This window comes from Saimiri boliviensis, chromosome 14 (assembly GCF_048565385.1).
Source record: "Saimiri boliviensis isolate mSaiBol1 chromosome 14, mSaiBol1.pri, whole genome shotgun sequence".
Classification (NCBI taxonomy): Eukaryota; Metazoa; Chordata; class Mammalia; order Primates; family Cebidae; genus Saimiri; species Saimiri boliviensis.
Window position 1 is genome coordinate 65,647,945 of NC_133462.1, and position 26,872 is coordinate 65,674,816.

The 26,872-nt window shown below is 41.8% G+C and overlaps 1 long non-coding RNA gene across 2 annotated transcripts in view; it reads right to left on the minus strand.

Annotated features, from left to right (window-relative positions):
* The window catches only part of LOC141581073 (uncharacterized), an 84,456-nt gene that overhangs the window by 7,556 nt on the left and 50,028 nt on the right, over positions 1 to 26,872 (minus strand). For both annotated transcript variants that reach the window (XR_012513557.1, XR_012513558.1), the window contains exon 3: positions 1,066 to 1,788. This is a non-coding gene — a long non-coding RNA (uncharacterized LOC141581073). The remainder of the gene's footprint in view (positions 1 to 1,065; positions 1,789 to 26,872) is intronic.

Genomic DNA, 26,872 nt, shown 5'->3' on the forward strand with positions numbered 1-26,872 from the left:
CATCTCAGAGAGTAGGTTCTGGGAGAGGGCCCCCAGCATTTCAGGTGTGGAACCTGATAGGGCAGGGGCAGGTGGACATCAGTGCTTGATGTCAGGCGAGTCACACTTTAGCCCTTCCTTTGGAAATCTGAGGCCCGAAACACATTTTTGGGTGACAGCCAACCACTCCGGAGAGTTGTCTCTTATTTAAGTTGTGCAGTGAACTACCTACATAGTATGAATAGAGAGACCCGGAAAGTCTCATCCCCCAAAAACACCCGCTCCCCAAGCATTTCTGTCTCCAAACGCATTTGTCCCCTCCTACTACAACATATCCAGACTGTAACTATCCTCTCTGATCTAAGTTTCTAAGGTGACACAAAAGCAGAAGGGATACTCCAAGGAAAAGAGGCTACAGCAGTAACAGGTGAGGCACACAGGTCAGTCCTGCTCTCACTTTCTCTAGAACCCCGTCCCCTGCCTTCATCTTCTGTCCCACTCAGCTGTTCTCCATGACCTTCATTTCTCTGTCACCTGCTCCCTGTGCCTTTTTCATCTCTGTGTCCATCCAATGCCAGATCAGTGCAGGGCACATAGTGCGCTCAATCCATGCCTGAGAAATGAATAAGCAATGAATGAACAACAGAGAGCCATGGAAGAACGTTTAGGGTGAGGGCTACAGGCACATCCATGCCAGCCCTCCTTTTCCTCCAGGGCAAGCCCAGAAGGAAGGAGACACTGGAGAAAGGATGGCTGTTTATCTTTTACCCAAAGCCCAGCTCTACAATAAGGCTCTTTGTGCTACGCCTGCTAACCTGGGGCAGAAAATGTGGAAAAATCACACATTTCCTTGTAAATCTGCTTCTTCTTATGTAAAAATATTCAAGACGGGCTTCATGTTTTGGTCCTTACTTTCCCTCCTATTTCCATTTCTATAAGCCCCTTCTCTCACATGTCCAAACAGCATAACCGATCACTCTGTCGCCTTGATCCCCTGCAAAGATGCCTTTCCACTGTTTCCCGCCCACCCCCACCCCACCCCCCCACTCCCACCCCACCCCCCCACCACCCCGTTTCACCACCTACTTATTTTCCAGCTGTTCCCTCCAGGGCAGCAGACTCTTGCATACATAGTCACCAGGGCATACAGATCTCATTTTCTTTATGATTCATATCCCAAGAGGAGAAATGACCAGGATCAAGAAATGCATATGTGACATTGCTGGGGAAATGTGGCTTCCGACAAGACAGGAGTTGGCAGAAATGGAGGTTACTCACTTCACTCAAAGCAAGGAGCTGGGAGAGGCTGCCTTGGTTGGGGGGTTTTATTTGTTTTTATGTGTATCATTTGGGGAGTGCTGTCAATGAACTGCCATCCTCCAGAATTAGACCATCAAGGTTGCCTTTGGGCACTGAAGAACTGCTGGTGCAGAAAGTGCCCCTGTTGGTCTGAGAGTTTCTCATGATTGGGAAATGTCACTGGGTGATCCAGGTACCAGTGTCCTGTGACCCCTTTTGTGCTGTCCTCTGATTGCTCAGGAGCCTTTGACACACTGTACACTCTGTCTTTCTGGAGGCCTTTTCTTCTTTTGATTTCCAGCGACCACAGCTTCTGGTTTTCTTCCTATATCTCAGCACATTCTTTTCCCAGGTCTTCCTCTTCTTCCTAATCTCAGCAGTTCGAGAAACGCAGGGCGCAGACCTGGGACCTCTTCTCTATCAGTTTACCGGCCTTTGTCATCTCTCTCCTTCATGGATTTAAATATCAGGTTGAATCCTAAGAAATATCTGATGATCAATCTTTTTCACCTGTTAAAAAATGACAAGTTCAATGGTCCTACCTAAACCTATATACGATAACTCACAAATCTTTTTTTTTTTTTTAATATTATTACTATACTTTAAGTTCTGTGGTACATGTGTAGAACGTGCAGGCTTGTTACATAGGTATACATGTGCCATGGTGGTTTGCTGCACCCATCAATCCATCATCTACATTAGGTATTTCTCCTAATGCTATCCCTCCCCTATCCCCCCAGCCTCCAGACAGGCCCCAGTGCGTGATGTTCCCTTCAGACTCTTATCCAGCTGCCTACTTAGACACCACCACTCAGCTGTCTAATAGGTATGTCCAAATGAACAAAGCAGTTCAGGGTAGGACTCTAGACTTCCCTGCGAAGTTTGCTCCTCTCCCAATCTTCCCCATCTCAGTTAAGGACAACCCCACTTCTCTGGTTGCTCAGATCAAAAACCTAATAGTCATCCTGGCTGCTTCTCTTTCCCTGACATCTTACAGAGGTTAAGTCCTTTTAGCTCTAACCTCACTTGTCACATGTTTGCTCGTATCATCCTAGGCCAAGTTTCCTGGGGTTGTTTCCTAGGTTAGTGTAATAACATCCTAAGTGGTTTCTGCTTCTGCCTCTACCCTTGGACCTTCTATAACCTACTATCTGTACAGCAGTCAGAGTGATCACTCTGAAGCACACATCACCATTCTCTCCAGCCCAAATACCCTGATGTCTTCCCATAATGCTCAGAATAAAATCTAAAATCATTACCCTGCCTATTTCCCAGCCCCTGCCCGTGTCTCTAATCCTCATCTCCTTTGCCTTCTTCACTCAGCTGTAAATCAAAGTCTTGCTACTCCCCACTTCCTCTGCTTCTGACACTCTCACTCCACTCATTCAAGTCAGTTCAGTATCATCTCCTCTGGAAAGGCTTTCATAGACCAACCCATTATCAATAATACTTATCCCTTCATTCTGCCTTATTTCATACGCTGATCACATTCTGTAATATGATAGCATATTACACAATGACTCATTTATGTGTTTATTGGCTACCTACCAACTAGAGCCTAAGTTCTCTGAGGGCAAATATTGTTGTCTCTACCAGTGCCCATTCCTAGTGCCTGGCACATAATAGATGCCCAGCAAATGTTTAAGTGAATGAATGAATTGATGAATGAGTGTGCCAGGGCCCCAGCTCTGTATCCTATGGGTGCTCAATAGACACATGATACTTGAGAACCTTGAGCCAGAAGAACTTTGAGCCAGCAGCCTAATAATGATGTGGGATTAGGACCGTACTGCAATGTGAGTTCGTAGTTTTTAGAATACTTTCTTAAATCTGATAACCACTACCTCCTTTTCCCAACAGGATGGAGGATCCCAAAGAGGTCACTTCTCCCTTGGGAGGCCAAAGTGGTCGAATCATGAGGTCAGAAGTTTGAGACCAGCCTGGCCAACTTAGTGAACCCTTTTTCTACTAAAAAAAAAAAAAAAAAAAAAAAAAAACAACCAAAAAAATCAGCTGGGCGTGTTGCAGGTGCCTGTAATCCTAGCTACTCAGGAGACTGAGGCAGGAGAATCACTTGAACCTGGGAGGTGGAGGTGGCAGTGAGCCAAGATTGCACCACTGCACAGAAGCCTTGGTGACAGTGTGAAACTGTGTCTCAAAAACAAACAACAAAAAATGTTTTTATTCTTCATGCAGTGACCATGAAATCCTTGGTGTTGGCTATTATAACCACACACCCACACACATACACACACACACCCCCCCACACACACACCTGACCACATCACAGCAATAATGATAAAAATAATAACAAACTTTCAATAAGATCTTGCGATGAACCAAGCACTGTTCTAAAGTTTTAACATATGTTATCTCATTAGGATGGCTTAATAATCTTATATAAAAGGTGCAGACTTGATCTCCACATTCAGATGAGGAAACTGAGGCACAAAAGAGATGAAGTAACTTTCCAAGTTTACACAGCCAGTAAGAAAAGAGGCCAAAATGTTTCTGAGGTTTTTAGTTTTGGATAAGGTCTCTAGTGATGCTATCGATAGAAAGTCTCACTGTTCTACCATCCTCCTGTCCAGATTGCTCAAAGCTCTGAAAATCCCATAAAGACAAAGGCAGTGAACATTAAGGGCCTCCTATATTATTGGGAGAAAGAACCCAGGTTCCCATATCTACTAAGGCAATGTGCTTTCACCACAGTGTGACCAAGGCAGTGACACAGTAGGGCTCTTTTCCCTCACGTACCCTCTAAGGGTGCTCTGCATCCCTCAGAGCTGGCCCTCTTTCCCAGACCAGTTGAAGGGCACATGTTTGCATTGCATCTTCAAGTGAACAACCAGAATCCATGTAGCAATTCCTGCTCCCTCACCCTCCCTTGTTAACTCAGCTCCATCTGGTAAAGAGGAGTCCTGGTGCCCTGGGTTCTCAACCCCCTCACCTGACAGGTAGCACCTAAAGAAAAAGCCTTTCTAAAAAAAAATCACATCGTCTCTACTGCCAAGAATAAGGAATCCTCAGGCTCACACGTTAATATGATTTGGCTGTGTCCCCACCCAAATCTCATTGTGAATTTCTACATGTTGTGGGAGGGACTTAGTGGGAGGTAACTGAATCATGGGAGCAAGTCTTCCTTGTGCTGTTCTCATGATAGTGAATAAGTCTCATGAGATCTGGTGGTTCTATAAGGGGGGAGTTTCCCTGCACAAGGTCTCTCTTTGCCTTGTAAGACATGACTTGCTCCTTCTTGCCTTCTGTCATGATTGTGAGGCCCCTCAAGCCACGTAGAAATATAAGTCCATTAAACCCCTTTTTCCTGTATAAGTTATCCAGTGTCAGGTATGTCTATATCAGCAATGTGAACATGGACTAATACATGTCCTGATGCCTGCCCTCTGTGATCCTGGCAGTGGGACCAACGGGCTGCCTAAAGGCTGCTGCTTCTGGCACAGGAATAGCTGAAAAGGCACAAAGGTATTGCTCCCAGCAGCCTTTTGCCTCCTCACTGGTAGAGCCAGGCCAGAGAAGAAAGAGTGAGGGAGAGGGAGGGATGTCTCTCTAAGTAAGAGAGCAAGCCAAAAGATAAATGGAACCAATTTCAAAAGGAGTTACGGGGCATCTGGGGAAGCAAGACCCGTAAGTTACAGTTAAGGCTCTGAAGAATCAATTAATGTGCTTCACATCTACCCCACCTTGCTCTTGGATGCACCAAATGCTTTCAGGAGTACCCCCAGGGTCTCCTCACAGCTAGACAAGACTCACTTTCCACAGCACTAGAAACAAAGACTGCCAATACTCCAACTTTATGTGCAAAAGCTGCTGGTCCAAACATGGATACAGAAAGATTTAAAGGCATACTTGAAGTAGTTTTTCCAGAGAAAGTGAGATAAAAAGAAAAAGGGAGGGAGCAGGGAGAGAGAAAATATTAGCTTAAGAAATCTCAAGCCTCTGCCCCAGGAAGAACCCAGTGCAGTGCTAGAGGAAAGTTGAGTTGGGACTGAGGTATTCTTTTTGTGGTCCTACAAGGTGGTTAATGCCAGCCAATGGCGACCACCTCCTTATTGATGGGTTACCCACATTGGAATGACTCATCTATGCCCCAGACTTTGCCCCACCACAAGGATCATCCCCTGTCAAACAACCTAGGATGTTGGTGAACCCCTTGCCAAGCACCAATGAACTTCGAGACTTTCAGAAATCACAACCTTTGTGGGTCTCAGTCTCCTCATCTGCAAAATCAGGCATTGAGAAAATGATTTCTAAGGTCCCATATAGTTCTAATATTCTGGAATTTAATAAAGGCCTACAGGGGAATATTATTGGGAAAAATCCTTTGGGCATCAGCAATTTCCACAAAATAAGCATAGAGTCTTCCACATAACCTAGCTTTTAAGTTTCAGTCAAAGCCCATGAACTGACAACAATCAAAATGTATACTGAGGGAAGGGCCTGATTATATATTAATTTCATCATTGCCCAGATATGTCTACCATCACTCATGAGATCAATGACATATGATCATATTATTGGTCATTTTTTTTTTTTTTTTTTTTTTGAGACTGAGTTTCACTCTTGTTACCCAGGCTGGAGTGCAATGGCGCAATCTCGGCTCACCGCAACCTCCTCCTCCTGGGTTCAGGCAATTCTCCTGCCTCAGCCTCCTGAGTAGCTGGGATTACAGGCACACACCACCATGCCCAGCTAATTTTTTTGTATTTTTAGTAGAGACGGGGTTTCACCATGTTGACCAGGATGGTCTCGATCTCTTGACCTCGTGATCCACCCGCCTCAGCCTCCCAAAGTGCTGGGATTACAGGTTTGAGCCACCGTGCCCAGCTTATTGGTCATCTTTAAAATGATTTACTAACTAATGACTAGCCGAGGACTATCATGGGCACTTTAGAGAATGCAGACAACTGATATTATGTTGTCTCCATCTTTAAGAGAAAAAAAGACAAATCTATATTTTAAAAACCTAGAAACTAATACAGGAAATTTAGAATTGTAATAGAAATATTTTTAAGTTTAAGACTGACTACTGTTCATTTCAATGTTGACAAGTACAGATGTCAGGTAACACCAAACCTCTGAAGCACAAATGAAAATGTACACTATTATTATCACTAAATTGTATCACTGTAAACAAGTAATCAATGGCTCCCTGCAAATGTGCATAGACTATTTACCTTAGCTCAAATTTTGTTTAGAGAAAATCTGGTCTTTCTCCATAAGATAATGCCCAGGTTGGTCATTTTAGTTTCAACACTCTGTAGACTTGAGATTTTAGCCATAATAATCTTGTAGACAGAACCGGCTACATAATTTGTGGGGTCCAGTGCAAAATGGAAATGTGGGGTCCTTATTTACAAATCATCAATACTAAGAATTTTTAGATGGCAAAAGCAGGGCATTAAACCAAGAGTAGGCCCCTTCGAAGGTCAGGGCCTGCTCATAGATTATCCAGAAGTAACCATGGCTGACATTTAATGAGTGTTTGCTATCTGCTGAGCACAATTCTAAGAACTGTATATTTATCAACTCTTTCAATCCTCAGAACAACACTGGGAGGGAAGTACCATTATTCTCTACCTATAATAAGGAAACAGAGGCATAGAAAAGTTGAGCATCTTACCCATGAATCCATGGACAGGAAACAGAACCAAGATTTCATGAAAGGATTTTGAGACAGGCTGGGTTCAGGTCCTATCACATTGCTACACTATGCTGCATCTAGTAGTCATTCTCCTAAAGTGAGTCTGGAAATGATCCTAATAGATTTCCACTCCACAGAGTCTTTTAATTTTCTTTTCTCCTAAGATTAACACTGGGCTTGAGTAACTCTGAGGTTGTCACAGTTCCAAGGAACTGCAATGACTAGGGGCCTTTTGCATGTGTGTCACTGGATGGATGTGGGCAAAGCAGAGTAAACCTGAATGCAGAGAGCAGGGCATGGTTTTGCTTGGATTCCCACATGTTATTGGACCCCCACAGTTGAAGCCCTCTGAAGCTTCACAGCAAAGGCTCTGGGTAAAGATGGCTCAGACCAAGAAAACCCACCAGGCTCCAATAAGCCTGGTTCTGTTTCATGCTGGAAGGATGGGGTCTCTAAGGTGAATTGGGCTTGCCTGCAATAACCTTGACTTCTAGCTCACAGCTGTGGTCTTGCTCATGGGCAGTTCCTCCATGCTAGGCACTCCACCCTCCCCATAGAGGGCTCTGAATCAGCCACACAGAGCTGACAATGAAGACCACTCTTCTTAGAGGGAAGAACATTAGGCAGCCTGGCTCTCTGCTTTCTAGAACTGTGATTTTTCAACTTCAGTTGGGCATCAAGATCAACTTTTTAAAAACAAAGTTGGCTCCCATGCTTACATTTTATATAAGAAGCCTTCCAGGATTTCTGATGTATGATCCATTCTTCAGCAATCATCATCAAAATGGATAGCCTTAGCATGATGGGAGCATTCCCAGGGTCAGCGATCACTTTCCTTCACCGTCCAAGATGAACCAGCTACAGCACCACTTCTAGCAGGGCTTAAGCAAGTCGGATGAGGCACCAGAAGGAAAGAATGCAGCCCCTAGAGTTCTACGTGGATGGCAGAGTCCAAGCTCATTCTTTTTTAACTTCAGCTGATCATCTTAATTGATATTTTCATTTTTACTGGAGTATAAATTGTGCTCCCTGCATGACCTGCCATTCACAAAATGAGGAAGCTTTCCATGCAAACTTTTCTCCTTATAAAGGATTTTCAGGTCTCCTCTTTCTCTCTCTACCTGCTGTTTCTTCTAAATTCTATTTGGCTTGAAAAGCTCTAATTTTGAGGAAATTCCTTTTTCTCAGAATGGATCAGAGTCATCAAACACTGTTGATGAAATAGACTTTAGAGAGCATTCAGCCCAGCACTTTCACTCTGTAGACAGGGAACCGAAAGCCAGATGAGGCCAGAGGGCCAACTAGAGTGACAGGGTGGGGTCCATACTCACATGCTTAGGTGAGGCCACTGAGCAGACCCCGCTACTCACAGTTCATGCAGCCCAGAGATGTCCCTTTTCCCTGCAGTGCCACATCACACCAAGTAAGCTGACACCCACCACAGGGCATGTCTAGACTCTCTTCACTGGATTTCCCATTAAAGCAATGCTGAAAACAGTTTTTCTAAATCTCTGGAAATGAATGGATAGCTCATACAGTAAGAATACAGCAAGGGGGCCGGAAAAGTCCACTGTGCACGTTTTGAAAAAAGTTATAAATAAACAGAACGATGAGAAACCGGATTAAACTTCCAAGTTGAGAATGAGACGTGGAAGATGAAAGACCTGACCTGTTCCTAACTAGCTGGGCTATGGCTCAACTGTATAATCCTCTTCTGGCTACGTGGCATTGGAATTCATAAATTTATGGACTTTCAGAACCAAAAAATATTTTAGAGAAGTTGTCTAGGCCAACCCCTTACACTCGGGACAGTAAAACTGAAGCTCAGAGAAGAAGATACTTGGCCCAAGTTGCACAGCTCATATTTGTTAATCAACCAGGGCTATTCTTGCAGCCACTGAAGGAACTACAATGGATGGGTTATTTGGTCCCTGGCAAAGAAAACTTATTACCTAATAGTTTACCTAATCTTTCCTATGTGGTATAAAAATTTCAAACAGATGACCTAGTAGGGAAATGTAATCACAGTTTTTAATTAACATAAAGTCTCCAAGACATTTGTTGTTGTTGTTATATTACTTCTGTACAGTGTAAATCAATTAGCTGCAATGGGCTAGTGGGTGCAGAGAGTGGCAGTCAGTCACTGGGCAGATAATTGCTCTGTTGCTGAGATTAACACCTTATCATGCTATTAGGACCGCTTATGAATCTTGTAGTCCCGATGAAGCCTACAATTTAGGGACTATCCATTCCAGCTGTCTCCATTTCTGTAGCCTCCTACATGCAAACAATTGTTGCACTAAGTGCTGCATTTAATTAAAGGCCCTTCCCATGTCATGGCTACAGTCACAGGAAAGACAAGAGACTTCATTTGTTTCCAAAAAAAAAAAAAAAAAAAGCACCTCTCGCTGGTGATTAGTTAGCGTTAAAGCAATCAGGATTAAAGTCAGGGAGGCCACGAATAAAGGATAAGATATTGATGACTGTGGAATTGCCAACTGGAAAGTACATGCATACCTTTACTTTCATGACTTCGTAAGACAACATCAATGAAAAATATGAGCCTGGGTTTCTTCTCACTTTAAAGGGTCATATCATAAAAGCCTGGAGTGCTCTGCCTTTTCCCAAAAGTCCGGCCAAGCATGTTACTGGAACTGTTTTTAACAACCAGATTCTAGCGTGAGAGGTCAGAAATTGGGGACTGATTGAGACAGGGTGGGGAAAGCACGAACCAAGACATTCAGATTAGTTTGTTGTATCTAAGTAAAGAGAGAAATTTGTCTCCAAGGGAGCTCTGATTCTGGTTTAACAAAGGGAAGCTTTTCCTGGGACATTTCTTACTGCAATAGGAGACACCCCCTCCCCCCAAAAAAGTCAAACAGGCAACAAATAATTTTACCATTACCAGGTAATATGTGTTAATTGCTCAGTTTATATACTCAGAATGCCATACCATTAGAGACTGTGTATGCATTGTAACTAGAGCATTAATAAATTTAAAATGTGCCTATTAGGATGACAGCTTTGGAGGTGCAAAGGAATAACAGTTATCACTTGGCAGAAGCCGCTCTCACCCCATCTGCCGAGACTTTGCATACATTTTCAGCTTCCTGAGCAATGATTAGGCCTGTCAGAACCTCTTTAACCTTCTAACTGCTGGTCCCCACTGGCCGTAATTAGAGACTAATGAATTCAGAAGATGCAGGCCGTGAGGAAAACTGCCTTGACAGTTTGTGTACAAATTAAGCCCCAATTACTTCATGCATCTTTTGCATCGCTGATACAAGTCTCTGTTATTATTTTTGAATATGGTCATTTTAGCAGAAAGGAAGAACTTGGCTAATGTATTTTGTCATTTTTATGGCTCATCATAAAGAAAGAACATACTGGGCAGGTCACGAATATGTGAAATAAACTACAGCAGATTATAAAAAGAAATTAATTTTCCTCTTGGGAATACCCTACCACCTTTTCATCCCCCATGATGGATAAACATATTAATGTGGTTATTTTTATTCTGATGATATCTGCCATTGAAGGAGCTTCACTCACAAGCAGATAGTTTGGCCCAGGTTTAGCCCACCAGTAAGGAGCATTTGAAAGTGAGATGCCCCTTCATGCCTAATCCTGGGATAAAGACTGCTTCGAGAACATTGTCAGGCAACGCTTTGTTCTGTGCCCTTACTCACCCTTCCACCTTCAATGGTGAAAAGTTTGTAACTCCAAGAGGCATGGCTTTTAAACGGCAATAGTAAGGTCCAATGCCACATTCTTTAACAAAAACTTCTTGAAAAGATATTGAATCTTATTTCAGCCCCACCGGTCAGCCTGACTAGATATTCTAGTTTAGTCATTTGGGGGACCCCTTCCCCTACTCTCTGGGATCATAGAAAAATCCTGGTTTATGTTCTCAGAAAGCCAGGGGAGAAGCCAGCATGTCTGAAGGATGATCATCACCTTTATGGCGATTTCTTTAGCTACAAGATGCTCCTGCTGACAGTGGGTCCTGCCAAATGTCTTGATCTCTGCTGCTCCGGGCAGCTCAGAGATCCTCCTGCCGGCGGTCCCTCCCTGCTGAGGACCAGTCTCCTGCAGCCATCCTCCACTGAAGTTCCTGCATGCTGGAGGGCTCCTGCTCCACACCAGCCTCAGAGAAAGTTAAGATTCTCCCTTCTGTCTGGCCACCTTCAACTCCCCAGCTTCAAGCACTCCCGTTCATTCTCTCTGGTGGTAGGCAGAATAACCTCACCCTGCTTAAAAAATGTTGATGTCCTAATCCCCAGAAACTGTGAAGATGTCACCCACATAAAAAAGGGACTTTACAGATGTGACGAAGCTAAAGATCTTGAGATGGGGAGATTATCAAGGTTGACACAGTCTAATCACAAGGTCCTTATCAGGGGAAGCCTGGGGGATAAGAGTCAGTAATAGGAGCTGTGGCAATGGAAGGAAGAGGTTGGAAGGATGTAAGGAAGGAGCCAGAAGCCAAGGAATGCAGGTGTCCTCTAAGAGCGGCAAAAGTCCAGGCAATGAATTCTCCCCTGAAGTCTCCAGAAGGAGCTATCCCTGCAGATCCCTTGATTTCGGACTTCTAATGTCTCGAACTGTAAGAGAATAAATATATATTGTTTTAAGCCACTAAATGTGTGGTCATTTGTCACAACAGCAGGAAGAAACTAATACAGCCTTATCCTATGGAATCATAAAGATTTGCCTTTGCATTATAATAATAATCTAATAATTTATTTATATAAATTAATAGTCTCTGTCTTCTTATCTCTAAGATTGAAATCAGCTATCCTCATGGGGTTGTTATGAAAATTAAGGGAATTAAAGAATCAATTGAATATGCAAACCAAAGTAGATATGCACTAAAAAGTTGATAAAGTATAGCTCCTAAGTGAGTCTTAGCATGAGCATGAGCCAAGACAGCGTCAGCCCCTATCTGGCTTCCTCTGCACCAGGTCCTCACAACTGGATCTTTAATGGTCTCTAGATGCAGGCTCCAGCCTGCCTATTCTTGAATGGCAGGAAGCAGTGGTTTCTTTACCTAGTGGACTTAAACTCAACCTACATATTCTCTTAGGCTCTGAGTACTGTAACTCAGACCCATGTATTCAGTCTGTGGTATCATTTCCAGATCTTCTTCTTAGTCAAAAATTATCTGGGTCTCACGTTTAGTGAGCAAGATACCAGAGTTTGAGTAGCTCTGAAATTATAGTGAACCTACCTACTGCGTTGATTCACCTTGGGACTGGGTATCTGCCTAAGATCGTAACCTTAAGGGGCAGAAGCCTTAATTCTATTTGCTTTGCCTGTTGAGGACTACTGTTGTGGGACCAGAAGCTACATGCTCAACCCAATCCATTAACTGGGGCCGTAAGAGTCCACCTCATACATGCTCATCTCTTTCTGGGGCCTATATCTTTCCTCTTTACCCCCCAAATTTAACCACATTCATCAGCCATCCTTGGATAGATTCTTGAGCCACTACCAAAAGCCGCTTGACTGGGAGGATTTGATCCACACCTTAACACCTGCTGTTGTACCACTGAATTGTTCTTTCTAGACCTACCTGAGTCATGGAGCCCATTTCCCCTAGACAATCCTGTATACTTTTCTGCTTATGCTCTAGGTTGCCACCAGCATATTGTCAAGGCTGGCTCTGAGTCATAACGAGTAAAGAGAAAGGCTAAATAAAGATGGCCATGGCTTAAACACTGACTTAGAAACTCATTTCATTAGAGTAAGTTATTAAAAAGCAGTACTTAGAAAAAGCATATCATTCATCTCTTTAACATGATTGCATTAGAGCAATATTTTTCTAGTGACACTTTCGAGGTAGGTTTTTAAAAGAACAAACACAGTCTAGTGGAAATTATGCCTGGAGTCTTGGCCTACAGTGACATGGTACAGACTGCTACAAACTGAGGGCTTCCCATAGACTCCTAACTTAGCTACAGCCTGGCGGAATAGTAAGGAGAAGCATGAGAGTACAGGAGCAGGGAGACAAAAGGGGTGGAAACAAGAAGCCCCAGCCCCTGCCCACACCCCGGAAGACCCATGTGGGGAAGCAGCTCTCCAGCCTTCGATAGACAAGCTTCAGGGGATGCTGAAGAGAAGAGGGAGGGCTAAACCCACAGAGTCTGGAGTTGTGTTTTAGATTCAAAGAACCCCAACCGGAAATTGTGGACAAGAAAGGCCAAGGCGTGACCACTTTTTCCCTTTGTGATGGAAACTCAGCAGGCCTCCCTATCCGGCTTTCATGGCCATCATCTTGAAATGGACTTAGTAACACCACTAAGAGGTGTTACTGTGGGCCAGGATCAGAAACTGTACCCCATGGAAACCCAGAGCCCCAGGAGGTTATACAGTCTTCAATGAGTCTGGAATTATACCCTCATTATAACAGGAGGAATTATATTATTATAGTAGAAAGAATGAGGTCTCACTCTATTATTGTCTAGGCTGGAGTGCAGTGGCACAATCATGGCTCACTGCAGCCTCAACCTTCCCAGGCTTAGGTGATCCTCCCACGTCAGCCTCTCAAGTAGCTGGGACCACAGGCAATGCACCCAGCTAATTTTTCATATTTTTTGTAGAGACAGGTTTTTGCCAGGTTGCCCAGGCTGGTCTCAAACTCCTGAGCTCAAGCAATCCACCCACCTTAGCCTCCCAAAGTGGTGGGAGGACAGGTATGAGCCACCACACCTGGCCATGGTGTCTTATGAAAAAGCAAAGAATGTTCACCACAATGCTGGAACAAGTAGAGCCTTAACTCCAGTGCCCCAAAACTGCTCCACATAGGAGCATCCTCTCTGGCACTGTTCCAGTCCATTGCCTTGTTATGTTTTTATAAGTCTCTTTGTCTCACTAAAAGCATTCTCCTTCAAGGATGGAGATTATTCAACTAGGTATCTCTCTAAAATGCCTAGTTTACCTAGAGCAAAGTCTTCAAAAGGCATTGGGAAATCAAATTAAAATATATCCCTAACAATGAATATATTCTTAAGAGGTATCCCTAATTGTTAAAATATATTCTTAAAAGTTAATTTCTAAAGGGCTCCCTTCCATAGAGCCCTTCTTATACACACTCGCACACACAAAACACACACATGTCCCCCAGAATGATGTCCTAAAACTGAGGTCATTTTCACAGCATCTCTGCCTTCAGAGTGCAGGCTTTCTGAAAAAGGACTGTTCTCTGCACCCTGTATTTGGTACAGCACCTGGTTCACTGAGACTATCCAGGAATGCATCACACATTTATTGAGTGTTTACATAGGACTGGGGAAATCACAGTCATCAAGACAAAGTCTCTCATTTACATTCTGATGTGTGCTGGGAGGTGGGGGAGAGGGAAATAGATCATAGAGAAGCAAATAAGAAAATAGCCGACACTATGAGGCCTATTAAAAAGTAGATGATGGGTGCTGACTAGATGTATGAAGAGTGCCATTTTATATTGAGGATCAGGAAGGTCCTCTCAAAATCAAAATTAAATTTAAAATATAGCCTGTGACCACATAACAAGAAGGAGCTAGTCATGTAAGCATCTGGAGCAGGAGCATCCTAGGAAAAGCCACCAGCCAAAAGACAGGACAGGTTTGGAATGCCAAGGGGCCGAAAGAAAGCCAGTGTGGCTGAAGTCTCTGAATGGCAAGGACAAGTCCAGGAAATGGGGTCACAGAGGTGGGCAGGAACCTGATCCCAGGGAGCTCTGTGGGTTTTGAAATACGTTTGGATTCTTGAAGTGTCTTAGAGAGGGAAGAGACATCATCTGCTTTATGTTTTAGAGATCACCCCAATGGCTACAGGGGGTATGGAAGGCAGGTAAGAGGAAGCACTGGGAGACCAGTTAGGAGGCTGCTGTGGAAGTCCCCTAGAGAGACAGGCTTGCCTGGGAGAATGGCCGAGCAGCGGTAATAACTGCACAAACGTCCCTCAAGCAATGCAGGAGAGGCTTTCGGCACAGAGGAACACCATGAGCAGGATCTCATGGAAGAGATCCTTTTCTCCAGGTATACCAAGCTCTCAGTTCCAGGCTCACAGTACCAGTACCTGGCTCACAAGTTCATTATTTTCACATAGATATTCTTCCACATGGAGTTTGGAAATGTTTTGCCAAGTCCCTCATTCAAAAACATCACTTGGAATTTGATGGGGATTGCATGATATTTATAAAAATAATTTGGGGAGAATTGACATCTTCACTGAGTTGAATCTTCAGCTTTACTGAGTTGAGGTTTGGTGAGACTGAGAGCTTGATACACCTGGAGAAAAAGGAGCCCAAACAGAAAAAAGGAAAGAAACAAGAGAATCAAAACACGCTAAACATACAGGCGTCATCTTAGCAAGAGAGTAAAAACTGAAAAGCTTTTCTTAAAAATAATATCAACAGAGTTATGGGACAGAGAGCAAGGGGAGAAGGAGTGTCGGCTGCTCTGCACTATTGGATGGGAAGGTTTAGACCCAGTAGAGATGTCACTTCTCCCCAGATGCAAACGAAATCAAATTCCAAATGATGTTTTTGAATGGGGAACCTGGCAAAACATTTCCAAACTTTATGTGGAAGAATATCTATGTAAAATAATGAAGATAGACACACCTGCACTTAAACGTGTTAGGAGCCATGATGTGTGTTAAAAGTGAAGGGCAGAGCTCACTGACTCCTCATCTCCCTCCTCTTCCTCTGCCCACTGGCCTCAGTCTCACTCTGGCCCCCCTCAGATCTCCCTTCCCTCACGTCACGTTCTAATTAATGTGAGCTAAAGAGTAGCTAGCTGCCCTCTCGTACACAACACTACAGTAGTGTTTTTCAAGCTTTTTTGATTGTGCCCATGTAAATATACGATGTGTATAGAAATATACATATATTATTGAAACAAATATTTCTGAAATAATACCTCCTATTGCCATATGTGACTTATGTTTTTTTTAATTCTATTTTACTCTATTCTATGCAGCTCTATTTGTCTAAGAGATTATATGTGGTCAGAACCCTCTTAACTGATTTCATAGCTCACTAATGTGTCAGGACCCATAGTTTCGAAAACACTGCCCTCAGAACCTCTGGTGATTTCAGCCACCAACCCCAATCAGCAACCCCTTTGGCTGAATATTTTACCCAGTTTGCTTTAATACAAGTTCAGAAAGCACTTCATTTAGATTTCCCGCTAGCCTGAGAATGGTGAGAACACTTAAATCTCAACAAGAAAAGTGGAATTTATGGTTTGTTTTTTTGTAATGATGATTATGATTAAATAAAGCTCCTAGCAGTTCCTCGCCGGGAGCCCCAGCTCCCATCTCTGCTGTGGTTAGCTTTTCTCTTCCATCTGGTAGGCCCATTCAGCTCCTCTGTTCCAACAGGCCAGTTTTTTAAAAATAGAAGTGGGACTAAAGAACATATTCCTCCTCATTGCATGGAAGACAGTAACCCTCTAAGGCAAGATACTTGTTTTTAACTGCATGGAACTGAAGGACCTTCTAAAAAAAAACCTCAAGCTACAACTCTGTTCTCTCTATAAAAATTTAAAATCACATTGATTACCCATCTGGCATGTCTCCTAATTATGCAGCTCTTAGTGGACTAATGCTCTCTTCAGAAGCAAACAGTAAATATACAAAGGGAAACGTGATTAATAATTTCTTTTTGTTCTGTCTTTCAGCACAAGTCCCCACTCATTCATGCTCTGCACTGAAAATGTTTCATAACTGTACCCAAAGACAGACGTGATGAACTGTCCCCTGACTGTCTGCTCAAGAAACAGGAGGGACAGACACACAAGCAGAAGTCACTTTGCATTGATAAAGCAGACACCCTGCACTGGTTCTTACCCTTACAGCTGAGTGTATGTACACGTGTGTGTGTGCACACACGTGCAACTGGGACACTTTTTACTATATTAACTTTTACCCCTATTTCATTATGTATCTGTTAAGTTCAATTTTGCTTCAACAAATCAGTTTTCTGAATTACCAAGTGAATATATTTTGTTAAATAAGCTGTACCACTTACACTCGAGACAACCCTTTTTTTTAAAAAAACAAAGCTGCATATAGGTTCATTGTTCCAGAAACTCTTGATATCTTACCAGATGAGTTTATGTGCACCCAGTCAAAATTACATAAAAAACCCTATGAATTGTCAGTAATTTATCTTTCATGTTTTACTGTCATTTTCTTTACACCTTTGTCTCTTTTCAGCACCATTTCTACAGATGACAGGAATCTCTACTCTCTTGCTCCATTAAAAGTCACCAGTTTCCTAGTATAAATGATTTTTGTGTGTAATTTCTATCATGAAAACTTTAAAATGTGATGTCTTCCTTCACGAAAAGAACAACCAGGTTACAGCTTACACAGTTAGTGACCTATTCAACAGCCATGCCTATATTCTTTCTTGAGAATAGAACCTCAATATTTTTTGAAGTGAAAATATAGCTGACTAAATATTTGTTTTTCTAGAATCCTTTGACCTTGGGATGACTATGTGACATACTTCAGGCCAACAAGACCTAAGCAGAAGCCAATCGGAAGTTTTCAGGGAAGTCCTTAGGTTCTTGATTTTGGTAGACAGATATGGCTGGCACTGCCATATCTGTTGGAAAACTTCTTCTTTCCCTGAGCAAAGAAGTGATGGCTGGAGCCGAAGCAGCCTTCTTTAGATCATGAGGCAAAAAGTAAGAAAATTACAAAGACATTGGCTCTGAGGTCTCTAAACCAATGAGCCAAGAGTAGCAACCCACTACCTTCAGATTTGTACTTTTCTGAGAAAAAAAAAGAAACCTTATTTGATTAAGCCATTGGTTATCCTGCTACTTGCAAGCATCCTGTTATTTGTGACCTAAATGAGAGGCATGCACAATTTCATATGAAATTCTGCAGCCCCCAAATTCTGTGGAATGCCTCAGGAGCTGGTGTACAGGACCAGGCAGGAGGAACTCTCCCTATACTGCTAAGCTGGCAGGAGGAACTCTCCCTATACTGGCACCAGATTGCCTCAGACTTGCTCATCTTTTATCTTATACATTGAGATTCCATGTAAGGACTCACTTGAGAGAAATTAATCCTTCTGCCAAAACTCTTACGTTTAAAATCACTGGATTAGATGCCCTTTAGGCAGAAGATTTATCGGCTTTCTTATAGGAAGAAACCCAAAGAAATGAATCACTAATGAGATTTTAGCAATACGGCGTCTGTAAGATGATGGCATTTTAATAGGGAAAGTCTAGCCTGAATGCTCTCTGATGTCATTACTTTCTCTTCTTTCCACGTGGCCTGAGTACCAACTTGATATCGTATGACTTTTCCAGTTAGGTTGGTTCACTGTTCTACCGAGAGATGCAAAGAGGACCCACATAATCCTATGTTGTAACTGAATACCAGGGATCAAATCCTGTGGAGAAGGTAAAACCAGAGAACTAAGGAATATTTTAAAATTAATAACAGGTCTTTACAGGAGAAGAAGATGCACCGAGGTGAACTGGCATTTCTCTGCTTTTGTCTTTCTCTTCTCCAGCAGTCCCGGCCCTGGGGCAAGACTGGGATTGCTGAGTCTTGAGTCCAACACTGATGAGTGTCCCTCTTTTCTGAAGGAGTTTCAGGCACATTTTATGTCACAGTGATGTCTTGAAATGGTTCACGTACCCTGAGTTTTGGTATTCAGACTTGCATTTTAAGTTCCTCATGGGCTTTCACAAGCTGAAACAAAAGCTTGAGAATGAGAAGAACGCCTGTCTACCTCTCCTGGCCTCTCATGGGCACACCCCCTCCCACCTTGGAACCTCATTCCTCCTGCAATGTCAGTGTCATTTGCTCACGACACTTCTACTCTCCGTGGTTGTTCATTACCATAGAGAATCGGCTTTGGAACTGGAGAGGCCTGGGTTTCATCCCAGAGGGTCCACTTACTGCCTGTGGGACAGTAGACTAGTTACTTATTTTTCCCTCCATGCTTCAGTTTCTTCATACTAAATACAGTATAAGAATAATACCAACCTGGTAGGGTTATTGTGGGGCTTAAAGAACATAGAATAGGTTAAAAAGACTAGAACAGTTCCTGGACCACAGTCAGTGCTGAATGAACGTTAGCCACTATTGCTGTTGTTGTTGTCATTGTAAATTACCTATTAACAAGTTTCATTTGCCTGTTTGTAAATGGGGATAAAAATGCCCCTATATGATGATGAATTCTCAGCAAATAGACAATACATCGACTAAGGAACTCCTGTTGCCAGCTTGTGCAGTTTCCCCCACTAGAAATGCCTCTTGCCTAGGCTCTGCCTGCTCGAGCTTCTCAATACCTTATTTCCTGCATTAACTCAAACTCTTCCTTTTCCAAGTCTTCTCCAATGTCAGCAGTCCACCTTGCCTTCCCTGTTATAAATAATGACAACTATTAATATCGGTACTTCCTACCTCCCAATTTAATACCAAAGCATAAGTTGTCATTTATTGTTCTTTATCACTTATCAGTTTATCTGTCAAAACTTTAATTTCTTAAGTGCAAAGATTCATTCTTCTATACTCAGTATGTGCTGGGCACATGAGTGCTCATTCAATATGTGTTGGTTGTCCTACTCATCTTTACTGTCAGTTTATATTTTTATATGCATATATAAGGTTTCTTTCGAAACAGCTTACATTTATAGTGCAGCAAAGTATCAAAAAAAGCATCCACATGATCTCACCTAAACTAGAATTGGGCATAAACCCAGTATCAGAGGAAACTTGGAAAGGGTTTCTTCCTCTGTAAGGCTGAGAGAAGACAGGATTTATACTCCTGAAACAGAAGATAAAAATGAGGCAGTATCTTCTTGATCTTATTTCATCAATTGGTATTCCCCCTTCCCTTAGGTCTTACCATGGCCAAATTCAAGAAACAGATGTTTGTATAAAAAAAACTCCCCTGAGTCAGTGTGGCTGTTTATCCAATTTTCACCCTGCCATCCAGACGTAGGTTATGTCCAACAAAGCCCAAACAACAAGTTGGAATGTACAAACTCGAGCCTGTGGAAGAGTTCAAGGAGAGGTGAGATGGCCCCATGTTGGGGATGCTAGAGAGGAGATCTCACTGTGATGAGAAGTGGGACAAGAAAACTTCTTTTCCCATTGAGAGAAAAGTTTTTCCCAGTTCAGGATCCACAAGCTGATGAGTTCTACTGTTTTCTAATGAAGACACAGTCTTTGGGCTGCCCACTCTACTTTTATCACTTCTGTACCATCTCCCAACAGGAAAATAAAGTTTAAAGTTTTTTGAACCTGATACCTCCACAGAGCCGATCCATGTTAGTGATCTGGGAAGTGCATCTCTCTTTTTTTTATTCCCCTGTTGAACTGAATTTGTCTACTTCGATTGTCAAATGAACTATGGGTGATTGCATCAACAAGAAGATGGCTCCGCCTTGATGATCCATAAATCAGTTAAGTTTGTCTATTGCAACTTCTTTCCTCCAATATTCCCCTAGTAAGTTGTTTTTAAAACATGAAGATTGGCAGAGATGCTTCTTAATGCAATTTATAACATCTCAGAGGTGAGAATTGAAAGCCCAGCTCTGATTGCAACATCTGCTCTGAACAAGAGCATCTAGGGACCTGCCATGAGATTTTTTGTCTTAAGGATGATCACCATGTATGTTCACAAATAAAAATTCGAAGCGTTCTGACAGCCAAGCAAACCATGAAGAATTAAACCTCCCAAACAACACACTCCAACATTCCTGCTACTATTCATTTGAGGAAACTCCTTCATTCTGAGCCTTTTCAGTTCCTCCCCCAACCCCCACTCCTGCCTCCCCAAACCTGGTCGGGTTTATCCTTCATAGACATGTTTCCAATTGGAGAGGGAATGGTCCAATTTTTAAAGAAACAGTTTCTTAATGATAAATTCAGACTTCTCCAGCAAAGACGTTTGAGACAGTGTGTTCGGTAGAAGCAAAGGAGGACTTAGAAAATAATCAGCATCTCCCTAGGCAAAAGTTTTCAGTGACCTACCAGTGCCTTCCAAATCAAATCCCTTGGAATTTCACTCCCTCTAGTCCCTGGCCCAGTCTGTCCTTCTGATCACAATCTTCATTGCACTTCAGGTTATCTCAAGACAATCCAGACCACCCTGTGATTCCACTTCCATCTCATGTTCTTCCCCCTGTATCAGCTTTTACACTGGAAATCTTCTTTAACCCATCACTGACCAAAATCCTACCTTGTCTTTAGCATCCTGCCTTGTCTTTAGCACATATCACATTCTGCCTTGTCTTATGGACACTGCCTCCTGCAACACTGTGATCTCCAGAAGAACCGCCCATAACAAATTAGTGCACAACACAGTGCCTCGTACATGACAAACCTTCAATAAATACATGACTTTGTAGACTGATTCCATTCGTGGGGGTATCAGGAAGACAGGAAATGCAATAGCTAAAGGCCTGCCTCCCTCTACCACCATATTTATGCCCGTTTCACTAGCTAACTGGTGGTGGGAGATATTTGGGGATGTCAAGATGCAGGGACTATTAGCTTTTATTTTATTTTGACTTATATAATACTTACCTGGTTGAAAGCTTAAAATAATATAAAAAGATATACATTACAAATTCTGCATGAGAATTTTTGCCTGACATTCCCCAAAGTCAGTCCTCACTGGGATGATTCAGTTGACTCTAATAATAGCCATATAACACTTCCACGGTCTTCAGACATTGAAAAATGCATGCAATTGACATACTATCCTGGACTTTTTCTAGCCAGATTGAATGATAAAAATAATGTATGTGTTTATCAAATAGGTTATCTGCTATCAAGCAGACAAAATGACAAAGTGATAAACTCTTCAATCAATTTGTTGCATCATGCAAACTTGGCCCCCAATCCAGTTCTATTTTAGAGGCCAAGTGCTTAAAAGAACATCTTTTGTACCATACACTTACTCCAGTTTTACTTAAGTAGTGTATAGTATTAGATTAGTCACGGTTCTCCAGATAAACAGATCCCATAGAATGGAGATATATAATCTATGTATGTAGAAATGGGTTCATATGATTGTGGGGCTGGTGAATTTGTAGAGGACAACAGCAGACTGGAAATTCAGGGAAAAGTTAAGTCTGATATCTACAGGCTGAAAACTTAGGCAGGGGTTCCATGTTACAGTCTCCAGGCAGAACTGCATTTTCTTCGGGAAACCTCCGTCTTTGCTCTTAAGACCTTTTGCTGATTGCATGAGGTCAGCGCACATTATTAAAGGTAATCTGCTTTATTCAAAGGCTACTGACTTAAATCTTAATCACATCTAAAATACACCTTCACAGCAACATCCAGACTGGTGTCTGAAGAAACTACTAGGCACCACAGCGTAGCCAAAGTTGACACATAAGATCAATCATTACAAATGGAAACAAAACTCCAACTTAAGGTGGATGGCTAAGAGACATTTTTGGCACAGGGTAATGTTGCTTCCCCACAAACCTTGGGAAGCTCTTCATCCTGGCTAAGTTTCTTGAAACAACTAAGCCGAAAAGCCTACCGGACCCCAACTTGAAGCAGTGGAAAGTTCTGGAAGTTCCTTCAGTGCAGACTAGTAAAACAAAGTCCCTAAGTGCTTCTATGTATCTGGAAAACATTTCAGACACCATCCCAGTGAATTTTAGAAAAGTATGGGCCAACACAGTTTTCAAAGACAAAAATATCCTGACCGAAAAATAAAGTGTTAGCTGGGCATGGTGGCGCGTGCCTGTAATCCCAGCTACTCAGGAGGCTGAGGCAGAAGAATTGCCTGAACCCAGGAGGCGGAGGTTGCGGTGAGCAGAGATCGCGCCATTGCACTCCAGCCTGGGTAACAAGAGCAAAACTCCGTCTCAAATAAATAAATAAATAAATAAATAAACAAACAAACAAATAAATATAAATTTAAAAATAAAGTGTAACCATGTCACCAAAATAATTCTTAAATACTGTAACAAGAAGTTGTTAATAGAATAAATCTTAATGAATAGATTAGGGGGTGAGATGTACTGTTCAACAAGATAAAGATGATTTTCTTTCCCATCTTCCTTCTTCCTTTCTTTTCTAATCCCTCTGTTCTTTTCATTTCTTTCTCTCTCTTGCCTTTAAATATTATTTTTTATGGCTTCTTGGTGTAAGAACAAGACTCTTTAAAACTATGACCCAATGTCAGGAAGAGAACAGAGTAAGCAGTCTCTCAAACTAAATGACTGTTGTTGAGGACTCCTTTAGCGATATTCAGCTAGAGGGAAAAAAAAGAAAAGAAAAAGAACCTTGCAATAAACGACCTTCACGGAAGAAGACTATTCATGTTAATTAGTAGCTCTTTTCAAATATGATTCATATATGCATTAGGCTATGCCATGCTTAACAATGCACACATTGTAGTAAACATCAAGACAAGTCTCAAGTATGGTTATCAAAATTTTAGAAAACTCTAGCTGGTTTTTTTTTTGTTTTTTTTTTGTTTTTTTTTTTTTCCATAAGATTGTGACTTGCTGTTCCTGGTGCATTGCACAATAGTACCTCTCCTAATGGCTTTTAGCTTTTGCCACTGCCAACTTTTATATTTAAAATCCATACAATTATGGACAATTTGTGAACATTATGAGGCTTTTCTTTTTTGCACTGATTCTTACTGATTCAAGCCAGCTTTTATCCTTAGCAAATCAAATGCATTTTGCTTGCAACACTAGATTCATTCTCACATATTCCACTTTATTCTTATTATTAGTATTCCTTATTATGCATATTTAATTTAAGAATGCATTTTCTCCATTAAAAAATTAGAATATGCTGAAGGAAGTATTAGAAGGTGATTATTTTGCTTTAGTTTGCTTTTATTAACTATGTAAGCCCTGATATGGTCTTCCCAAAGTTACAAGCAAGATATAAAAATGTTAAAAAGCAAGAAAGAAGATAAAATAAAAATCTGCTTGAAAATCACAGGCATTCTTTATGGAATGATGGTTTATAAGGTATCAAATTCATTAAGAAAATTGATTTTTAAAATCTCAGTTTTATATGAATGGAGAAAGGATATAAATTTGCTGGAGTTTCTTAAGCAAATACACCACTAAGTATAGTTCTCCAGAGACTAGTCCAGCAAGATGCATCTGGCAAAAGCAAAAAGTATGAAGTAAGGCGAGCACCTTCCCTACCTCCACCCCAGCTGCACAGAACACTTCAGCATGTTAAAGCCTTTGAGAATCCTCCCAGCACCCCCACGCTACGGGAAATACAGCCATAGAGCATTCAGCCTAAAGAAACTCATCAATCCTCCAGACAGAGGGCTTCTGCCCCCCATTTCAACCCCCACCCCACTATCCCTGACAAAACAAGGAATATTACATGGGGGAAGGCTTAGCGTTTATTCTTACAGTAAACCTTTTTAACAAAATAGCTAGGAATTTAGAGTCTGCGAGAAAATGAATAATCAGTCAAAATTCCTTTCTTAATTTTACAATCATTAACTGCAGGCTGTCGGCCAAGTGATTGGTTTTTCAGGTGTTTAACAAGTTTGAATCTTCCCCCTTCTACTCCAAAGTTACTGACTTAACTGGTTGCTTTAAAATTGGGAAGGCAAACCAAAGACCTGGGGTGCAATCCCTTTGGCATTTTGGGAATACTTTGCTCCCTGGCCACCTCACCCTCATGCCTTTCAACACTACACACACTTTGATTTGGGTCCTATATCAACCACACTGACTACAGTAGAGAAGAACAAAGAACACCTTTGTTAATATCTTGCTTATTCGGTTATTATTTGTCTTTGGTTTAAGATCTTAAAATCTATAGATACCAATGGACTTTGTCTCTACTATGAAATCCAAATAAGTTAATACTATGTAATATTTTGGGGGCACCTATCAATAATCTATTATATGAAGGACATCATATTAGGAACTTTTGATGGGTACTACATGTTACCTAATCGTAATACACCTGTAAGAGTTTTTGGCCCACAGTGCCTGGACAAAAATCTTGGTTCCTCCACTTTCTTGCTCTGTGAATATGCACATATTACGTAATCCTTCTGTGCCTCAATTTTTACATGTGAAAAACAGGAACAGTAATAATACCTACCTCATAGAGTTACTGTGAATATTAAATGTAAAATCCTTAAAACAGCATTCTCCAAATCTAATTCCTCCATGTAGATCTTGGATCCTATGCCTCTAGGGACCCCTAGGATATTTCTCTTTCACCTGGTAACCTCTACCATTTTGAACTCTTTGTCTTCATTCTTAGAAGGCTTAAAAGAAAAAGGAGTAGGCTGGGTGCAGTGGCTCATGCCTGTGATCCCAGCACTTTGGGAGGCTGAGGCAGGAGGATGACAACAGCCAAGGAGTCCAAGACCAGCCTGACCAACATGGTGGAAACCTGTCTCTACTGAAAATAGAAATAAAAAAAAATTAGCTGGATGTGGTGGTGCGTGACTGTAGTTCCAGCTACTCAGGAGGCTGGGGCAGAAGAATCACTTGAACCTGGGAGACGGAGGTTGCAATGAACCAAGATCATGCCACTGCACTCCAGCCTGGGTGACAGAGCGAGACTCCATCTCAAAAAATAGTAAAGTTAGTTCTGCTGAACTCCATACCCAATGCGCCCCCGACCAACAGTGCCTCCACTTCATTACCTTACCACTCCTGTGCAGGTCCTAATATCTCAAAAGAAAATAGAATATTTTAGTTAAGACCAATAAATGCCTTGATAATAAAAATATAACAGACCTTAACTAATTAGCTTGCTAATTACTCTTTCCTGAAGCCAACTTTTTCTAGCTCTACTAAACCATGATCAAAAACAAAACATCAAGATATAGTAGAGTTGCTCTTTTTTGCTGTACTGGCAATTAAAACTAATCAAGTGCACAGCTGATTACATAGAGATCAGATACTAATATTTAGAACATGTTGCTCATCTATATCATGTATAAATTTTCTATCTAGTTTTTAAAAATTGGAGTAAGGGTAAGGCAGGAAGGGTACCTTTCAATTGTCTCAATAATGATGCCATGATGAGCATCTGCAACTCAAGTTTAAATGATGAAATCCCCAATTAAAATATCAGAAATTATCCAATTCATAAGCTTTTAATTTGCCTCTTCAGGGATCTAAGCACTTATTTTTTTCAGGTGTTATCTTAAACAATATATTTTTGGGTTGATACCGCACCCCCAAATGCTGTGTTCATGTATAATTTTACATTAGTTGTAGGACCCTATGAATTTGTACCTCCTGACCCTCCAGTGAGGGCTAGGACAGATTAATCATGGAATTATTATTATATCATGCATTCTAACAGTCTGCTTCTGGAAGAAAGTCATGTCTGCTGCAGGACAATTATCTAAGACTGATGGTACAGACCAAAGTCATTATAATAAAATTTATTTGGCATAGGTCTTCACAGTCACAGTTCCAACCTCACATCCTACTTAGTAGGCACATGGGATTCTACTTAGCAGGACTACATTTTCTACCAGTAGAAAGGAAAGGATCCTTAATGGACACATTACATGCAACATAATATAATCCTTTTAGCAAGGGAAGAGCCGGGAGGTTGCTTGATGGAGACAGATCTAAACCATGAGTACCATGCCTTCATCAGCTGGAGAGGCATCAGATTCAGTGGTGGCGCTTAACAAACCTAGACAAAGACCTATCAGGGCTTAAGTAACTCCATTTTCTAATTTCTCCACATTGAAAGTCCTTGTCAACTATCTGTGAGATCTGCACATGGAATTGAGATGGAGATGATAATCAGTAGTCAGTAGCAATACCGTCCTTCTACCACATCATAGAACGGGGTGAGCCTGAAACCCACTGAAAGTGTGCAGAGGGTTCCTTTGGTCTGAAATGTTCTGCCCATCACTTGACCCTCTCCTGTTTTTCTCGAATCCTTTATGCATTCCTTGCTGATGTCTACAGTACA